The sequence below is a fragment of the Amblyraja radiata genome, chromosome 9, assembly GCF_010909765.2.
Source record: "Amblyraja radiata isolate CabotCenter1 chromosome 9, sAmbRad1.1.pri, whole genome shotgun sequence".
Lineage (NCBI taxonomy): Eukaryota > Metazoa > Chordata > Chondrichthyes > Rajiformes > Rajidae > Amblyraja > Amblyraja radiata.
Genome location: NC_045964.1, coordinates 37,809,345 through 37,827,668, shown reverse-complemented (window position 1 = coordinate 37,827,668; position 18,324 = coordinate 37,809,345).

Below are 18,324 nucleotides of genomic sequence, written 5' to 3'. Positions count from 1 at the left end.
TATTTATAAGCAAAATCATAAATAATTACAACAGTGCAATGATTGTAGAGTAAGAATAGTAGACTTCACTGAGGCAGTTTAAAGAGTCATACATTTGTGGTGCCATCCTATGCCCTTCAAGTTATAGGTTTTTTAAAGTATAGAGTCTTATCTTGGCCTTAAATTGTCCTGGTGGCAGCATATTGTGTTGCAGGGGTCGGCCTGGCCAGGTGATGCTGTCAGTGCACCTCCATGCCATCGCAGCTATGTTCGATCTGCAAGCTCAGCCTCTGCAGGGCCTCCCGTGGTGCCTGATCCACGTGATCACCGGGCTGCTGCAGGGCCTCCAGTCCTTGATGACAAGAGAAAGTTACTCTTTTCATGATGCAATGTTAGAAGTCCCATACTTCTTAAAGAATTTTTTGCTTTTTGTCCGCTTTCTGGAACTTTGTATAATCTGGGTAAACAGTTTCAATTGGTGGCCCGCAATCTGGGCTGGTCTCTAAATGCCCCTTGTGTCAAAGGTCATCATTGTGCAGCAGCTTCCTCTTTTCAGTAAAGCTGCAGCTATGTAGAACATAAACAGTCATCTCATTAATCCCATTAACAGCGCAGGACAATGCCGCGATGCTTGCCATCTACAGACTAGCATCGGACAGATTTCTTCCAACAATCAAAAAATCAGGCAGTCGGTGAATAGTAATCAGCTGTGTTGATACTGTTAACTCACTGACCCCCCACAATAGTCAATCAATGTGGTGAATTCTCCTAATTGGGGATGTTCTGCATCCAGCAGAGACTGCCATTGGAAACAAAAGGGTCTAAAATTACTGTTTGCTGCAATTATCTACCATCCAGAAGTACAACCAGTACATGGTAACCATCATTCAATCACAGCTCAAAGGACTTCAGTTGCAACAAAACAAATCCACTATCTGTGGTCAATCTTACTGCCTGACAGGAAGAGTATTTTATTTATTTGTGTCCCTATGATCGATATTTAGTGGGAAACTTCTATTTCTGTATACTATTAAATCAGTCGTAGGTCTAACATTTTTCTCATTCTCCAAGAGTATTTGTAATTTAAAGGCTGCCTATTGCATTTTGTGAAACCTATTTCTGGGCTCTTATCACTGTGGGCTCCCTGCTGTAGCTGTCGAAAGAGCAAATTAGTGGAATCACAATCGCAGTGGCCTTTTCACCTCCATTACAAAGCATTAGCTGGGATATCGTGTTTTTTTCGGTCTTTCCATATGTTAGTACAAAATCTCAGTCTCAGCAATGGGACATCTGAAGAAGATTTGTGCCGGAATGATTTTGTTCCCTCCTTACTTTTTGATAAGCGGCCTCTTGCAATTTTATGCTGGCAGTGGAAAGCTCAAATGATGCAAATGTAAACATAACCCTCGCAAACACTTAAATCATTTGGAAATTCAAAACAGCAGGCCATCTGAATGAGATGTTGATCATTGTCACAAAACACTTAATTTTAAATGCCCTTAAAATTGCAAATTAATGAGACTTGCTTAAAATAAGCTATCCAAAAATTAAAGCATGAAAACAAAGGCATGATGAAATCTAAAGAACGAAAATGCAAATGTGGGATTCCTTACAATTTGGTTCGGTTCACTGGATTGAAATAAGCAGGTTTTGGAGGAGAAGGGGGCTGACGCCAGGTTTGAAGGATAGATGTCAAGCACCTGAGGAGTGGGAACGTCAGCAATATCAGCTGATGTGGGAAGGCCAGGGGTTAGGAAGAGCAGAAGTCGATAGCTTGATGGGAAAAGGATTGATGGGGCAAAGTGCGTGGAGATGAGTTGGAAATGAGCATTAAAATAAACTAAAGAATGATGTGATGTCATGGCTAAAAGTGAAGTGGGAGTTGTTCAGCTAGCATATAGAACAGTAGGGCACAGACACAGGCCCTTCAGCCCACAATGTCTGTGCCAAACAAGATACCAAGTTAAACTACTTGGTAGACTACTATCTACCTCTTTGGTGACCCTGGGACTATCCTTGATCGGACTGTGCTGGTTTTACCTTGCACTAAACGTTATTTGCTTATCATGTATCTATACACTGCAAATGGATCGATTGTAATCATGTATTGCCTTTCTGCTGACTGGTTAGCACGTAACAAAAGCTTTTCACAGTACCTTGGTACACGTGACAATAAATTAAACTAACTAAACTCCTCTGCCTGCATGTGATCCCTATCCCTCCATTCCCTGAATATCCATGTGACTAACTGAAAGCTTCCACCACAATCCCTAGCATCACATTCCAGACACCCAGCAGCCTCTGCGTAAAAAACATGCCCTGCACATCTCCTTTTAACTTTTCCCCTCTCACCTTAAGTCTATGCTCTCTAGTTTTTCACATTTCCACCTTTGGGGGAAAAGGTTCTGACTGTCTACCCTATCTATGCCTTTGATCTGTTTATATACTTCTATTAGGTCTCCCCTCAACCTCCAACATTCCAGAGAAAATAATCCAAGTTTGTCCCTCCACGTAGCTAATATTCTCAATCAAGTTAATGTTCTGGTAAATCTCTTTTGCACCCTCTTCAAAGCCTCCACATCCTTCCTGTAAAAGGGTGACCAGAATTGCACACAATTCTCCAAATGTAGCCAAGCCAAAGCACCATAAAACTCCAATATGGCTTCTTGACAAGTCTGTCCAACATTTACCTGTAACTAATACTCCGTAATCCAGGCATCATTCTGGTAAACCTCCTCTGTACCTTTTCCAAAGCCTCCACATCCTTCCTGTGAAGGTGCGACTAAAACTGCACACAACGCTCCAAATGCAGCCTAACCAATGTTCTATGAAGCTGCATTAAACTCTTATACTCAATGCCCCGACCAGTGAATGCAAGCAAGCTATCTATCTATCTATCTATCTATCTATCTATCTATCTATCTATCTATCTATCTATCTATCTATCTATCTATCTATCTATCTATCAAACTCTCTGTGGCTGTGTGTGTGCGTGTGTGTGTGTGTGTGTGCGTGTGCATGTGCGTGTGCGTGTGTGTGTGTGTGTGTGTGTGTGTGTGTGTGTGTGTGTGTGTGTGTGTGTGTGAGAATCTGGTTCGTTTTCCTATTTTCTTCCAAACGCTAGGCCACAGCCTTCCCATTTTCACACATCCTAATCACATTTTTTCCCTCGATACGATAAACATCTTCCCATCGCATTCCAACCTATATTTCCGAAGTTTTTAAAGTTTTAATTGTTTAAGTTTTGATATCTCACCCATTTTCAGACCGAGTGACATCATAATGAACTCTCCAGCGCTCTCCAGCGCTCTCCAGCGCTCTCCAGCACTCCAACGGCACTTTCCAGATTTTCAAAAAAGTCCAGGAGGGAGGGGCACTCCAGCGCCCCAACGACAGTTTGCAAAGCAGGATGGGCCACTCCGGCAGAGTGACGTCACAATGCACTCGCAAGGCAGGATGGGCCACTCCGGCAGAGTGACGTCACAATGAACTCGCAAGGCAGGGCGGGACACTCCGGGACGGAGGGGGACTCCAGCGCCGGCGCCCCAGGCCCAAAGCCCGAAGTCCGATGCCCAGTGGGGAGGGTGGTGCTGGAGTGAGGGCTGAGCCCGGGGCTTGGGATGGGGCCATGACAGGGGCCGAAAAAGAAGCCGCCGCTGGAACCAATGAAAGCCTTGGTCCGGGGTCAGGGGTGAGCCCGGAGATGAAGTCGGGGCCTTCACTGGAGCTCAGGCGGCAGCCAAGCTGACGGCTGGAGTCTGCAGCCAGGGCCGGGCCGAGTACGAGAACCAGGCCGAGTTCCAGGCCTTGTCGCTGCTCTATGACCTGGGTAGGTCCTGGGGCAGGGTATGGGAGTGAGGGGAGGAGGATGAGGGAAATGAGGATGAGGGAGATGGGGGTGGGGAGTGGGGTGGTAGAGGGAGATGGGGGGGGGGGGGGGGGGGGGGTGTGTGACTGTATGGGCACGATCAAAGAGGTGTGTCCGGAAACAAGGTCTTATTTGATTCAATCTGGCGGAGGTCTATACAGATGTAACCGATTACATGTTCTGCCAGTAAATGAGCTGGTGCCATTGAGGCAGGTTCGGTATGATTATGCAGATGACCCAGATGATGTGTTATGGACAGAGGATGGAAACAATTCAATAGTCCCAGAACTGCTCACCGTCTGCTGTCACATGTCCTTCATTCAGATAATCTTTTCCATCGACTGGGTCAAACATCATCTGGGGCATCTGAATAATCATACTGAACCTGCCTCAATGGCACCGGCTCATTTACTGGCAGAATATGTTGTCGGTTATGTCTGTATAGACCTCCGCCAGATTGAATCAAATAAGACCTTGGTTCCGGACACACCTCCTTGACCGTGCCCATACGGTCATGCCCCTTCTGGGTTTGGAGACGGGCCACCTGGTCCTCCGACAATGGTTGGAAAGGACAAATAGAACGGTCGAAGTACGCCTCCTGCGTCAGTTTTTTTACGCTGCGGATGCGCCTGAACCACCTCGGGCTCGCAGACCTGTGGCTGGAGCAGCTGCTTCGAGACTGGAAGAGTCGCCCTGGTCTGTCTGGACATGAGTCGCGGAGCCGGCGAACCGAGTGTGGGATCACGTGGAATGTTGCAGAGATTGAGAAGATCCAAAAGCACATCAGACCCGGCCCTGCTGGACTTCTCCATGAGCTCCTTTGCGCTGCGGACAGTTCGCTCAGCCAGCCCGTTAAACTGGGGTACTCCGGACTGCTGGTGATGTGCCTAAAATCCCAGTACTTTGCACATGGTGTCGGAGGTGGGATTTCGGTTTGACTTTGGCTGTTATTTACAAGGCTTTTCACAGTCTTAGACATGGCTGAAGGTTTCAGAAAAACTGACCCACTCGCTTCCTATAGCAGAATCGGACAGCGGTGGCGTACCTTTGAGCGACAGTATGATATGTTCATTGCTGCAACTTCTCATGACAAGTCGGCAATGATCCGCACTAGCATGCTCCTTCTACTCGCAGGAGCTGAAGCTTATGAACGAGCACAACAGTTTGTGTTTGCTGAGGCAATAACTCATCAAACTGCCGATGGTGGGGCGCTGATCGTGACCCCGGCTGAGTTGCCAGACGACACAGAATGTCTCAAGAGAAAGTTTTGACAGTTGTATGACCCTCAAGCTAATCCACTCATCGAACTTGTGAAATTTTTCTCAACATACCAGAATGAGGACGAAACTATTGAATCGTTTGTTTGTGTTATAAAGAAGGCTGCAGGAACATTGCAGATTTGGTGATCTCAAAGATGAATTTATTAGAGACCGGTTGGTATGTGGTTTTTTTAATGACAAGCTGAGAAGAAAGCTTGTCTGTGATCCCACTTCAGATACCATGTGCAAAGTACTTATGATACAGAGTCATTATACATCATAACAAGTACTTTAATTTGTATACATACAGAGACCATCGAAATGAGTACTGTTGGCTCCCAATCGTGAGTTAAAAACTAAAAAGCATCATGGCTGCCCACATGCCACCAGGTGGTAGTGTGGGAACCTGACATGGATCAAGGATCTGGTCATCAGCAGCAAAACCAGACATGGATTAAATCAGCAATACTGTTTGATCTACTGTGTGGAGGAGGGAGACCGGGATGGGTGGAGGAAGGAGATGCCCCCTCCCTATCTACCCTCACTCCCACCCTCTCTACCCCCCTCCGTCTCCCTCCCTCGCCCTCTCCCTCTCTACCCTCCCTCCCTCCACCCCACTCTACCCCCCTCTCCCTCTAGCTGCTCCCTTTCTCTCCCTAACCCCCTCCCTCTCTGCCCCTCTCCCTCTCTACCCCCTCCCGCTCCCTCTCTACCCCTCCCTCTCCCTCTCTACCCACACCCCCTCCCCCTCCCTCTCGATCTCCACTCACTCTCTGCCCCCACCCCCCTCTCTACCCCCTCCCTCTCTACTCCCCTCCCTCTCTACCCCCCCCCCCCTCTCTCTACCACCCCTCCCTCTCTACCACACATCCCTCTCTACCTCCTTCCCTCTCTAGAGATTGAGGAGGGAGGATGAAGAGAAGGAGGAGGGAGTGCTGGGGGATGAGGAGAAATGAGCTGCGCCTGCGCAGTTGGGGGCTATGTGCGAGTGGTGCAAAATTGTGTTGGGGAACAGCTTGCATTGGGAGAATGAGTGAGCGATGGAATCTTGTGTTGGGGGAGCAGACTCAACGGGTCTGCACTTAGCCTGCACAGTAATGCCTCCATCTTCTATGTCACAACGGGAACCCGTCAGCCGCGCCTGCGCAGTTGGGAGCTATGGGTGAGTGGTGGAATATTGCGTTAGGGGACCGGCCCTCCCGTGCACCCCACTCCCCCACCCCCCACCCCCCTGTGTTGGGGGTTGGGAACTGATGGGTCCCACTTGGTCTAGTATGCCTTATAATGTAGATATATTCAATGTGAGTTCCTCACTGACCACCAAAGAATTGTTCTCAAATTTCAGAGGCTGGAGTGGAAAGGACTGGCAGCCAGAAGTGTGGAATGCAATAGAGCTCATACACAGGTAGATTCATGGAGTTGAAGACATGTGGGGGTGCAGAACAAGTTTCAGAACATGATGGCAAAGACTAGAGATCACGGTAATGTACATGCAAATATTCTTTGTTTTAGGATAGAAACCAGACCATGGCTGAAGTTGAATCTACAGTGAAAAATAATTCAGTTGACTGCACGGAGGCATAGCAGTAGAGTGATGCATTATGGCTCCAGAGGTCCAGGTTCGATCCAGACTATGGGTGCATGTCTGTACGGAGTTGGTATGTTCTCCCTGTGACCTACGTGGGTTTTCTCTGGGATCTCTGGTTTCCTCCCACACTACAAAGACATATAGGTTTGGAGGTTTATTGGCTTGTAATTGGGTAATTGTAAATTGTCCCTAGTGTGTGTAGGATAGCATAAGTGTGTGGGGATCGCTGGTTGGCATGAACTCAGTGGGCTGAAGGGGCCGTTTCCCTGGTGTACCTTTAAACTAAACTAAACTTGCCGACTAACATCTGAATTTTATTTTAAAATTGTATTAACTGAGGAAGACAGCAGAGACTTAGATTATTATTAGGGTGCAGACTGGTATATTCAAATAGTCTTTTAATAGAGCAAAGTCTTTTCATTTGAGTCTTTTGGTATGAGAGCTATAAGAGCAGAACTTTGCAAAACAGATTTGAAAGAACAATGGTGTATAAAGGAACTACAGATGCTGGGATATAGCAAAGATAGATTAAAAAGTGCTGGAGTAACTCAGCGGGTCAGGCAGCATCTCTGGAGAATAAGGATGGGTGACGTTTTGGGTCAGAGCCCTTCTTCAGACTGAAGGTACAGGTGAGGGAACTGGAAGTAAGAAAAGGCCAGAACAAAGCAGGTTGGGGCCAGCACCTTTTGTCTATCTTGAAAAAAACAATTGTCTACCCATCATGACAACTTGCTTGGCAGTCTTTGCAGACCAGAAAGAGGCTTCCACTACAATGCTTGAGATATTTCACCTTTTAGTATTCAAGTCTTTCTTAACCTAAATTGTGTTCAATATTTTATCAAGGCCATTTACAATAACCTTCATTTCTTTGTGATATACAATTGCAGTCATGTCAAATGTGCCTATTGAATTGAGTGAATTAGATCATAGAAGCTGCCAAATGAAAATGAAATTGGAATTGGTTTTGAATTTGACTAGCATGTTCCATACGTTTAGGTTATGTGATATACAACTGATTAGTGTCAATTTTTCCCTCATTATTTCCAGTGACTTTGTTAAAGTAAAGTTTCCTAGCTGAATAATCATATCATAATCTCAGATCCACAGGGTTTTTGACTGAGAACATGTTGTTTTGAATGGCCTTTAAAAGTTCATAGTTGGTAGTGACCTTCATCATGCAGCCGGAATTCACAAGAGATTCATTAAACCCGGAAAGGAAAATCGCCATTGATTGATAATACTTCTCCTCCAACAATCAAACATCATTCAGAAAAACAATTATGCTGGCACACAGCCATTAATTACAATTCATATACACAGATGCCATCAATTTGACTTTGTCTTAATGTTTTTAGCAGACAATCTGATATAATAATAATAATAATAATAATAAATTTTATTTTCGGGCTCCTTTCAAATCTCAAGGTCACCTTACAAAGATTAAACAGAAGAGAAAAAAAACATATAGTCGGAGAAAAATAAATAATAAGGACATCATCAATACGCAAATTAAAGATAGAAATCGCTCCAAAGACACAAAATAAAAAAAATAAAAAAAACAGAATGTGAAGAGAGAGCAGCGGCAGCTAAAGCGCGCCAGCGTCCACTCTCTCTTCCGACAGCCATCTTGGACACAGACTAACAAAGTACCTTACACACAGAAAAATCATCCCCCCACAGTGGTTACCACTGTGGGGAAGGCACAAAGCCCAGTCCCCAACCCCAGTTCTCCAAAAAGTCAGGCCTATTAAGGCCACCGCTGTTGCCTCAATGGAGGCCCGATGTTCCTGGCCGTTCTAGCCGGGTAGTCTTGCCCCGGCATCGGGAGAGTCCTCACAGCGGCTGGGCCACCTGGAACGGCCGCTTCCTAGCAGGGGATTGTCGGCACCGAGTTGGAGCTCCCAGGCTCCCGATGTTCATGTCGGCGCCGCCCACTCCGCTCCGCAGACCTGCAGCCCGGAGTTGTTGCTCTCGGCGGTCCAGCTCACCGGAGCTCCAGCGCGTCAATCCAGCGCAGCGACCCAGGCAAGGCATCGCCCGCTCCGCTCCGCGATGGCGCTCCAACGTTGTGCCGCCACCGAAGCCGAGGTGCTGGGCGGTCCCCACCAGGAAACGGCGCTCCAAGCCCGCTGGTAGGCCACGAGGACGGGTCGACGGGCAGCCCAGAGAAAAAGCTGCCTCACCGACCAGGTAGGGACCTAGAAGTAAGATTACCTCATTCCCCCCACAATAAGAAGTCCATTTCTCAAAAAAAACGACAAACAAAACTAACTAAAAACTGAAACAAAAATGAATTAAACGGACGGCTGCTGGTTAGCAGCCGTTCCCCAAGATGGCTCCTCCTCCATGGATATGGCATGGTGATTTCTACCCCAGTCTCAGATTTAATGACTCAATTCCAGAGCTCACGGTGCTGTGCAGTGGTGGGTTATGTGTTGCCGACACACGCTGTGCTCCGTTTGTATAAATGATCTTCAAAAAGGTAGGCAAAGCTTGATTTCTGCACAATACTCAGCTGCTTCAAAAAACACTTATGTCCACTTTGTGACAGTGAAGAGGCTTCAGGACAGAAAAAAATCTCCTGACATGTTTTGTGTGCTGTAATTTGTTGAGGATAGCTGAGGTCACCTATATTTTACTTGTAAAATTATACAATTCATCTGGTAAGTGGAAATGTTTGAAAATCACCCCTGCTTGTTAAACTACATGGCATGTCAATAAAATGTAATTCAATTAAAAGGAAAGTCAACAGGATCTGAAGTTGATGCATTTTCTTTTGATTCACATCCAGCATTTTGGTCATTCCTCGTCCTGGGTGTATCTACAATGAGTCCCGGCATCATTGGAAGTTATATTAGAAGTTTATGTGTTAGAGGCCCGCACAATAGTGCAGGTGGTAGAGCCACTGCCTCACAGCGCCATAGTCCCGGGTTTGATCCTGGCCTCAGGCACTGTCTGCGTGGAGTTTACATGCTCACCTTGGCTTACTTTAGATACTCAAGTTTCCTTCCACATCCCAAAGACATGCAGGTTTGTAGGTTAATTGGTCACCAAAAAATGCCCCTAGTGTGTAGGGAGTGGATGAGAAAGTGCGATAACGTAGAACTTGTGTGAATGAATGATCGATGATTGGCGTGGTCTCGGTCTGCTGAACGGCCTGATTCCATGCTGTATCTCTAGACTAAACCAAAGTCCAGTGTGTAAGGCCTTGACTGATGATCTAATGTGTTACTGACAGACTGTTATGTTCTCGGAGGTGCTATCTCTTGAATATTTATCCAAGGCCAGCTCCACCTGCTCAGGTTGATGCAGAAGATTGAATGGACCGTAATTCAAACAGGTGCTTGGGGATGGGAGAGTGGGGAGGGGGGAGGGCAGTTGTCTTCCCAAGAGTCTTGGCCAATGCTTAGCCTTAGCAACATAACTAGAGCATTTTATTTAGCAATTATTATATTTGTGAAAACCCCTGTGTTGCATTTGACATTACAAGGGTGACATTTCAATAAGTGCCTGACACACCTTGGCTTCACATCTTAAACGTTTTGGGAATCCTGCACCAGCACTCCAAAGTCCCTTTGCACCTCCAATTCCTAGATTCTCTCCCAATTTAGAAAATAGTTTACGCCTTTTTTCCTGTTACCAAAATGCATGATGCTGATATCCTCAAGACGAAATGCTAAAATCAAAATAATTATTAAACCTCTCATGCTAAAATACTAATAGAATATTAATCAAAGGAACAATTCTTTACTCAAGAGCAGGAAAATCACCAACTGCATTCAGTATTTTGTTTTTGTTTCAAAGCCTGCATAACACTAAAATTAATGTGTCCTATCACTGAAATACAAACTGTCAGGCAGTATGAATTATATTGTACCGTTTAATAGCATTCTATCTCATTCTATTATTGAGGAATTCAATAATTGAATTTTTACCAATGGAAAACAATTATAACTGTGGCAAAATAAGATGTCTTGGCAAACTGCCTTTCCAAAGGATCAGTCATGATTTTAATGCACGTGCCCAGAATGAAAAGCAACATTTTGCAATGGGCTTTCACAGTGTGCTCAGATCTGATTCAACGTCAAGATTTTAATATTAAAAAATATTTAATTCTGATTTCAGTAGTTCTCAGTTAATTTTTCTACTGGAGTAAAACATCTAAAAAAACGTGCATGAATTTCAAATTAAAATGTGCTATGAATTTAGCAAATTAATACATGAACAGGTAATCCAGTAGCTGTTATTCCTTGGGCTTTGCTTGTGAGAGCTTTACCTTTGCAGAACTATTCAATAGTTTCTGCTATTTTTTTTTCTTTTTTCTTTTTGCAAAGTTTCTGACATATTTTGCTATTTCTTTTCTCCTTCAAATCTATGATATGGTTTGCAGGTGTGCTTCTTTGAATTGTCCACCAGGAGGTATGTGTGAGCAGCCTTGGCATGATAACCCTGATGATATTCCCTGGTTAGAAACGAGGAATTGTGATGCTGGTTTATGCCAAAGATAGATACGATGTGCTGGAGGAATTCAGTGGGTCCGGCAGGATCTCTGGAGAAAAAGGACGTTTGAGGTTGGAAGATATTTCTTTGTTCTCTGGCCACGTGTCCTACTTGCACACAGCACTGCTGCCGAAAGACTCTTTCTTTTAATTCATGTATTTTGGTATAAATAAATATTTGCACCATTTTAAATGTCAACCCACACATCTGTTCATTTCCATCTTTCTGACCTGTGGGAGTCTTTGTGGGAATCAGCAACACATCCAGGTATATGAAAGGTATATCCAGCACCCTTATTTTCAAATCCTTCCCAGGTCTCATTCATTTCAATTTCTGTAGACTTCTCCACTTACAACCTTCCAAGACAGGTCTCTGAAATTCAGTCCTTTTGATCATTGTGGAATTTAATTGCTTTACTTTGGCCTACCTTGCCTTCAGCTTTCTGGGCCATTAATTCTGGAATTCCTTGCCTAAAACTTTCTCTATTGCTACATTTTCTAAGATGTTCTTTGAACATTGCTAATTGACGATGCTTTGGTCATCTGCTTATTTTATCCTTGCATTGTTTAGTTTTAGGTTTGGTTGATAATGCTCCTGTGAGGTTTGCTGTGAGCCTTTTGGCACTTTAAATATTTAATATGAAAACAACCTGTTACTTTCTGTTCCTGCCCTTTCCTTTGTTGAGAACCGGGGCAATGTTGTTGCCAGTATATGAAATGATGAGAGACATAGACAGGTATATGGTCAGAATGATGGAAATATCAGACACCAGGGTGCATTCCTTTAAGGTGAGAGGGGCAAAGTTTAAATGAGATGTATGGGGAAGTTTTCTACACAGAGGATGGGAAGTGCCTGGAACGTGTGCCAAGGATAGTGGTGGAATCAGATACGATTATGACATTTAGAGGCTTTTGGATATGCAGGAACTAGAGATATGCAGTGTTCAGCACAGGCACTGTGGGCCGAAGGGGCTGTTCCTGTGCTGTACTGTTCTATGTATTGTAGCTGTGTCAAAAAAGAACTTCATTGGCGATAAAGTACTTCATAAATGTAAACTTTTCTGTTCTTTTTTCCTTCACTTAGCTCAAAGCATGCAGTAAAGCAGTCCAATATTTTAGCATAATATTTTAGGTTTGTTTAGTTTAGAGATACAGCGCAGAAACATGCCCTTCAGCCTACTTAGTTTGCACCGATCAGCGATCCCTGCATACTAACACTATCCTGCACACACACAGGGACAATTTACACTTATACCAAGCCAATTAACCTACAACCTGTATGTTTTTGGAGTGTGGGAGGAAACCAAAGATCTCAGAGAAAACCTACGCAGTCACAGGGAGCACATACAAACTCCGTACAGACAGCACATATAGTTGGGATCGAACCTGGGTCTCCAGCACTGCAAACGCTGTAATGGGCCTGTCCCACTTAGGTGACTATTTAGTTGACGGTAGGAGACTATGTGGTCACCACATGGTCACCACATGTTCGTGGGTGGTTGCTGGGCAGTCGCCTTCATGGTTGTGAGGAGTTCCCGCATTCTGGGAACTAGTCGCGGCCTCATAATGGTCGTTTCAAATTATTCAACATGTTGAAAAATTAACGGCGACCAGAATGAAGCCACCATGGAGAGTCACGAGTATTCCCGTGCCGTAGGTGCAGTGGTAGTGGGTTGCCAGGTGGTCGAAGGTTGTCAAAGGTTGTTGTAGGTTGTCGTAGGTTGTGGCCGGTGCTGACCTGTGAATTTCATTGGCTCACTGGGAAAAAAAACATAAGCAGTAGTTTTCAGAACCAAGGATAACAGACCGGTAATGTTATTGTCTGCCGAGCTTCACAGTCGTGTATCTCTGGCTTCTTAAAAGTTGTCTCCACTCCTTCTCCCCCCTCTTTTAAAGGACACGTGACCCTTCTCGTACACTTTCACCATTTTAATTACAGCGCCAACCTTCCTGTTCATCGCGGTGTGTGTCTGTATCACATTGGCTTTGCACCGTGTGAATTTCACTCAGACAGCACTCCCCCCGCTTGTCTTGTCCCCCGCCTGCATAACGGGCTGGTGAAGGAAGCGATGCGTGTGTGTGTGTTCCACTCTGACAGTCGCCGTTCCAGTCGCCGATTTTTCAGGTGACTGCCGGCAGTCGCCTGAAAAATCGTCAAAGTGGGACAGGCCCAGAATAAGGCAGCAACTCTACCACTGCACCACCATGCCTTTCCCCTTGTTTCCTAATTTAATATATGCATATTAAAATTAGATATGTTTGTGTAACCCTACAGCATCTCTGCTGTACATGATAGTTCGCCAGATGCTAGTTAAGAAAATTCAAAACTCCCAATATGTATCCAAACTGCAGAGGTAGGATATTGAATTCTACCTGATGTCCTTCATGCTTACAATTATCAGTACGAAATGCCAGATAAAAGAAGCTCAGAGAATTATAGAGCAACATAATATAGCCACAGAGCAGAATGCGTCTCTTTTCACCTCTGCTGCCACACATGTTTTATATGGGCATAGATATCATTAATTAATAATTTTGGAAAAAATACTGAATCATATAATTAGAGCCATAGTCATACAACACAGAAAAAGGCCTTTCAGCCCAACTCATCCATGCCGACCAAGATAGTCTAACTAAGGTAGTCCCAGATGCCTACATTTGGCCCATATCCTTCTTCACCTTTCTGATCCACGTACGGTGCAGGTGTTTTTAAATGCTGTTTCATGCTTCATCTCTCTTTTTCTCATAGCCTTCTGTTTTATTTCCATCTCAGGCCTCTGTCCACCCATCTGCCAATCAACCCCCTCACCTGTACCCACCTATCACTTGCCAGGCTTTGTCCTGCCCCCACATCGCCCAGAGATGCTGCCTGACCCGCTGAGTTACTCCAGCACCTTGTGTCTTTTTTGTAAACCAACATCTGCAGTTCCTGTGTCCATCAACCACTAGCCTATGGGATATGGACGGAACCAGAACATATGGCAGAAGTGGTTTGAATTGGTTATTTTATAATTATAACATGTCTTGTCTTGCCATGTTCATTTTAATATCCCTCTGGTTTAATTCATGTCCACTTGTTTTTCTGGGCTGTGGAATGTTCAGTAGCAGAAAGAGGCGGGGAAGAGCTAATGTCAGGATGGAGGCTCCTTTCCAAAGTTGCTGATCGTTCAGATGGAGATGGAGTTTCTCTTCCAGGCCCAGCCACATGCTAAATAAACCTTGCTTTCAGCGTGTCTGCTTTCCCCAACATACACAGTTTTCAGACTTGAAATGGGAAACAGATAATTGTTAGATCCATCCAATGTTGAAGTCCAAGCTTAACCCAAACTTCTTGGATCAAGAGGCAGGGATTGGGACTTCGAGCAGGAAAAAGTCTGCTCAAAAAGCCCAAGTGCACCCATTCCACTTATTTTAATATTTCCATATCATTATCATTATCAACATTAAGAGCTACAGTCATGTCTTGAAAATGCTTCAGACCTGAATATGTAGTGAACTTCCAGTCACCTTGCTTCTTTTCCCCTCCTTTATCATTCATCCTCATGGCCCACATTTTCCTTTTAACTGCTCTTTCCACATCCCACTGCCCCATCACACCCAAATCCCTCCCTCTGGCTTTATATTTCATTCCTCCCCTCCTCTCCTTTTCTGATACCTTTTTGTCCCCTTCCACCTATATATCTCCATTTGGCTTCACATTTCACACCTCTTCTTATCTGACAACCTTTGGTCTCGCTTTCACCTCTAGCCTTTGTCACTTACTCCAACCATCTGCCTTATCTATATCCACCTATCACTCGGCAGGCTTTTTCCTATCCCCACATCTCTTTTCCAGGTTCCTCCCCCTACTACACTCAGTCTGAAGAAGGGGCCCTCCTCAGATGTTACCTGATCTGCTGAGTTTTGTGTTTTGCTGGAGATTTTTGCATCTGCAGTTCCTTGTGTCTCTATATAAATCCTCAATGATCCAATTTTAAAACAATTCAGAACCCAATTTATTTTAAACTACAGTTGTTTACTCTTGCATAGAGACTGGAAGAATTAAGACCCGTGGGAAGAAAATGAATACAATTGAAAAAATATATAGTTTTTTTTTAATTGGGATGTCAATTACCTTCTTGTTGACCTAAAATAAAGTAAGGCAAAATTGAAATGAAAATAAAAATGCCGTTTAAAGAATTAAACTACCAAACTACTAAAGACGATTATGACAGTTTTTGTCCTGCCTGCCAAATGTTTGTCTGAGATGTTGTGTTTTCATTCTCAAAGGGAGGTGGAACACAGTGTGACTTTATTTCAGCCGTATAGAATGTAATGCATCTTGCTCAGCTGGATTTGAACACAGAAAAAGGCCTAAACATAATTACAACAAATGTGGATTGAAAATGTCTGCAGCCTTTTCCTGACATCGGGGATATACGAGCTGGATAAGCTATTTTGGTTGGGATAAAGAAGGCAGAATAAAATAGCTCCAATCTCAACTACTTACATCTTTTAATGAATGCCCTTCACAATCAAGACCTTCCTCTGACTCACTGCTTGCTAGTGCTTCAGCTATTTAAAGTGCTGATGTGACTCCTTAACACAGATCACTCACAATTCTATTTTCTGTGATTCTATTTTATCTAACAGCGTGTGTTCAAAATGAAAGCAATTTTAAGTCATAAAAGTAGCCTTAAAATTCAGTAACACCGCCTAATACTGTTGTGGGTAATGCAGCTTAGATTATTTAGAGATACAGCATGGAAACAGGCCTTTCAGCCCATCGAGTCCACGTTGCCCATCGAATACCTGTTTGAATTTGAATTTGAATTTGATTCCTTTATTGTCATTCAGACCTTTCGGTCTGAACGAAATTTCGTTGCCTGCAGTCATACACAATAATAATAAATAACAAAACATACAATAAACACAAATTAACATCCACCACAGTGAGTTCACCAAGCACCTCCTCACTGTGATGGAGGCAAAAGTCTTAGTCTCTGTCTCTTCCCTCCTTGTTCTCCCTCTGCGCTGAGGCGATCGATCCAGGCCGAAGATGCCGCTCTCCAGTCCAGCGGACCTCCGTGGTGATGTCGCCGCTGCCGAAAGCCGGAACGCCGTCTCCGGTCCGAGTCGGCCCGCCACAGCCTCAGCTCCGAGTCGGGCCGCTGCCGAAAGCTGGAACGCCGCCTCAGTGAGTCGGGCCACCGCTGCCTCAGCTCCGAGTCCCGCAGCCTCAGCTCCGAGTCCCGCTGCCTCAGCTCCGAGTCCCGCTGCCTCAGCTCCGAGTCCCGCTGCCCCAGCTCCGAGTCCCGCAGCCTCAGCTCCGAGTCCCACAGTCTCAGCTCCGAGTCCCGCTGCCTCAGCTCCGAGTCCCGCAGCCTCAGCTCCGAGTCCCGCTGCCTCAGCAAGTCGGGCCACCGCTGCATCAGCTCCAAGTCCCGCTGCCTCAGCTCCGAGTCCCGCAGTCTCAGCTCCGGGCCGCTGGAACGCCGCATCAGCGAGTCGGGCCACCGCTGCCTCGGCCCCAAAGTCGGCCAGCCTCGCGTTGTAAGTGCTGGCTGGCTCTGCCACCAGAGCCTCGAGGTCGGTCGCAGGTTGGAGACCGCCAGCTCCGCCATTAGGCCTCAGCGCAGACGGAGGCAGAGAAGGGGGATACGACACGAAAAAGTCGCATTTCCCCGAAAGGAGAGACAAAAAAACATGTTTCACCCCCCCCCATAACACAACCTAATAAACTAAAATTTTGCTAAAACAAGACAGAAAAGACAACAAAAAAAAGTAAAAACAGACGGACTGCAGGCGAGCCACAGCTGTTAACAGTGCCGCCACTTCTGGAACTGTTCACACTAAATCTATGTCATCCCATTTTCTTTAGGATGTGGGAGGAAATCAGAGTCCCCAGAGGAAACCCACAGGGAGAATGTGTAAACTCCACACAGACAGCAGCCGAGATCAGGATCAACTCTTCCAGCTGCGCACTGTGCTGCTCCAATGTGTCATATTGTCATTGGCCTGTCATCGGAACCAAATGATTTACAACTAATGTTTCGATATTATTGTAGATAGTAGTGGGAAAACTAGTTATTTAGAATATATGGGTATGGTGTCAGATTCACTGCAAGGAAATCCAGAAGAATCCTCACCCATTGGGACATATACTTAGCATGTGTGGATATTCAGTACCTAAGCGGAGAGGAGGTATAGAGAATAAGTTCTGTAAATTGCTTGTTAACGATGATTAGAAAGATCCCTGACTTTTTGTGATCTTAGAGAAGTGCTTCAAATTTACAATTCTCAAACTTGTTTTCAAATGCCATCACTCCCTTTCTTTCCACCCTCCATCTCTGTAGGTTCCATCAACCCTTCAATCCTCTAAGGTTTCTTCGCTCCTCCAATACTGGTTTCTTGCACATTCTTCCTTTCTTTTCCCACTACCACCATCCTCACTTGCCCCAACCCCATTGGTGCCTGTGTCTTTACCCCAGACTCTCCACCCCTGTCCTTGGAGCATATAACATAGACAGTACAGCACAGGAAGAGGCCTTTTGGCTCACAATGTCAGTGACAAACATTGTGCCAAGTTAATCTAATCTCCTTTGCCTGCACATGGTCCATATTCCTCCATTCCCTACATATCCATGTGCCTATCTAAAAGCCTCAAACCCCTCAATTGTATCTGCCACCACCCACCACCTTCTGAGTAAAAAAACCTGACATGCACATCTCCTTTAAACTTTGCCCCTTTCAGCTTAACTCTGTGCTATCCAGTCTTTCACATTCCCACCCTGGGCAAATGTTTCTGACTGTCTACCTTAGTGTCTCATCTCCATTTTTTAAGAGACCTCTGGGTATTACCTTGGATTAAGATTAAGGCCAGATCTTTTGCACCAGATCAATATTTTATGACTGGTTATTTTCCTGTGAAGCACTTTGCAATTTACAGGGGTTTGACTGCTGAAAAGCATCATACACGCAATAGGAATACTTAAAGATACAACAAAGAAGGCATTGAAACAATAAGTAATGGAGGAAATGTTGGAATATTTTAGACCACAAGAAAATATAAACAGGTAATGGAAGTGAAATGACAGAGCATTTAATAATGACTTTGCCTCTTTGTTTAACATTTGATGGTCATGACATTCT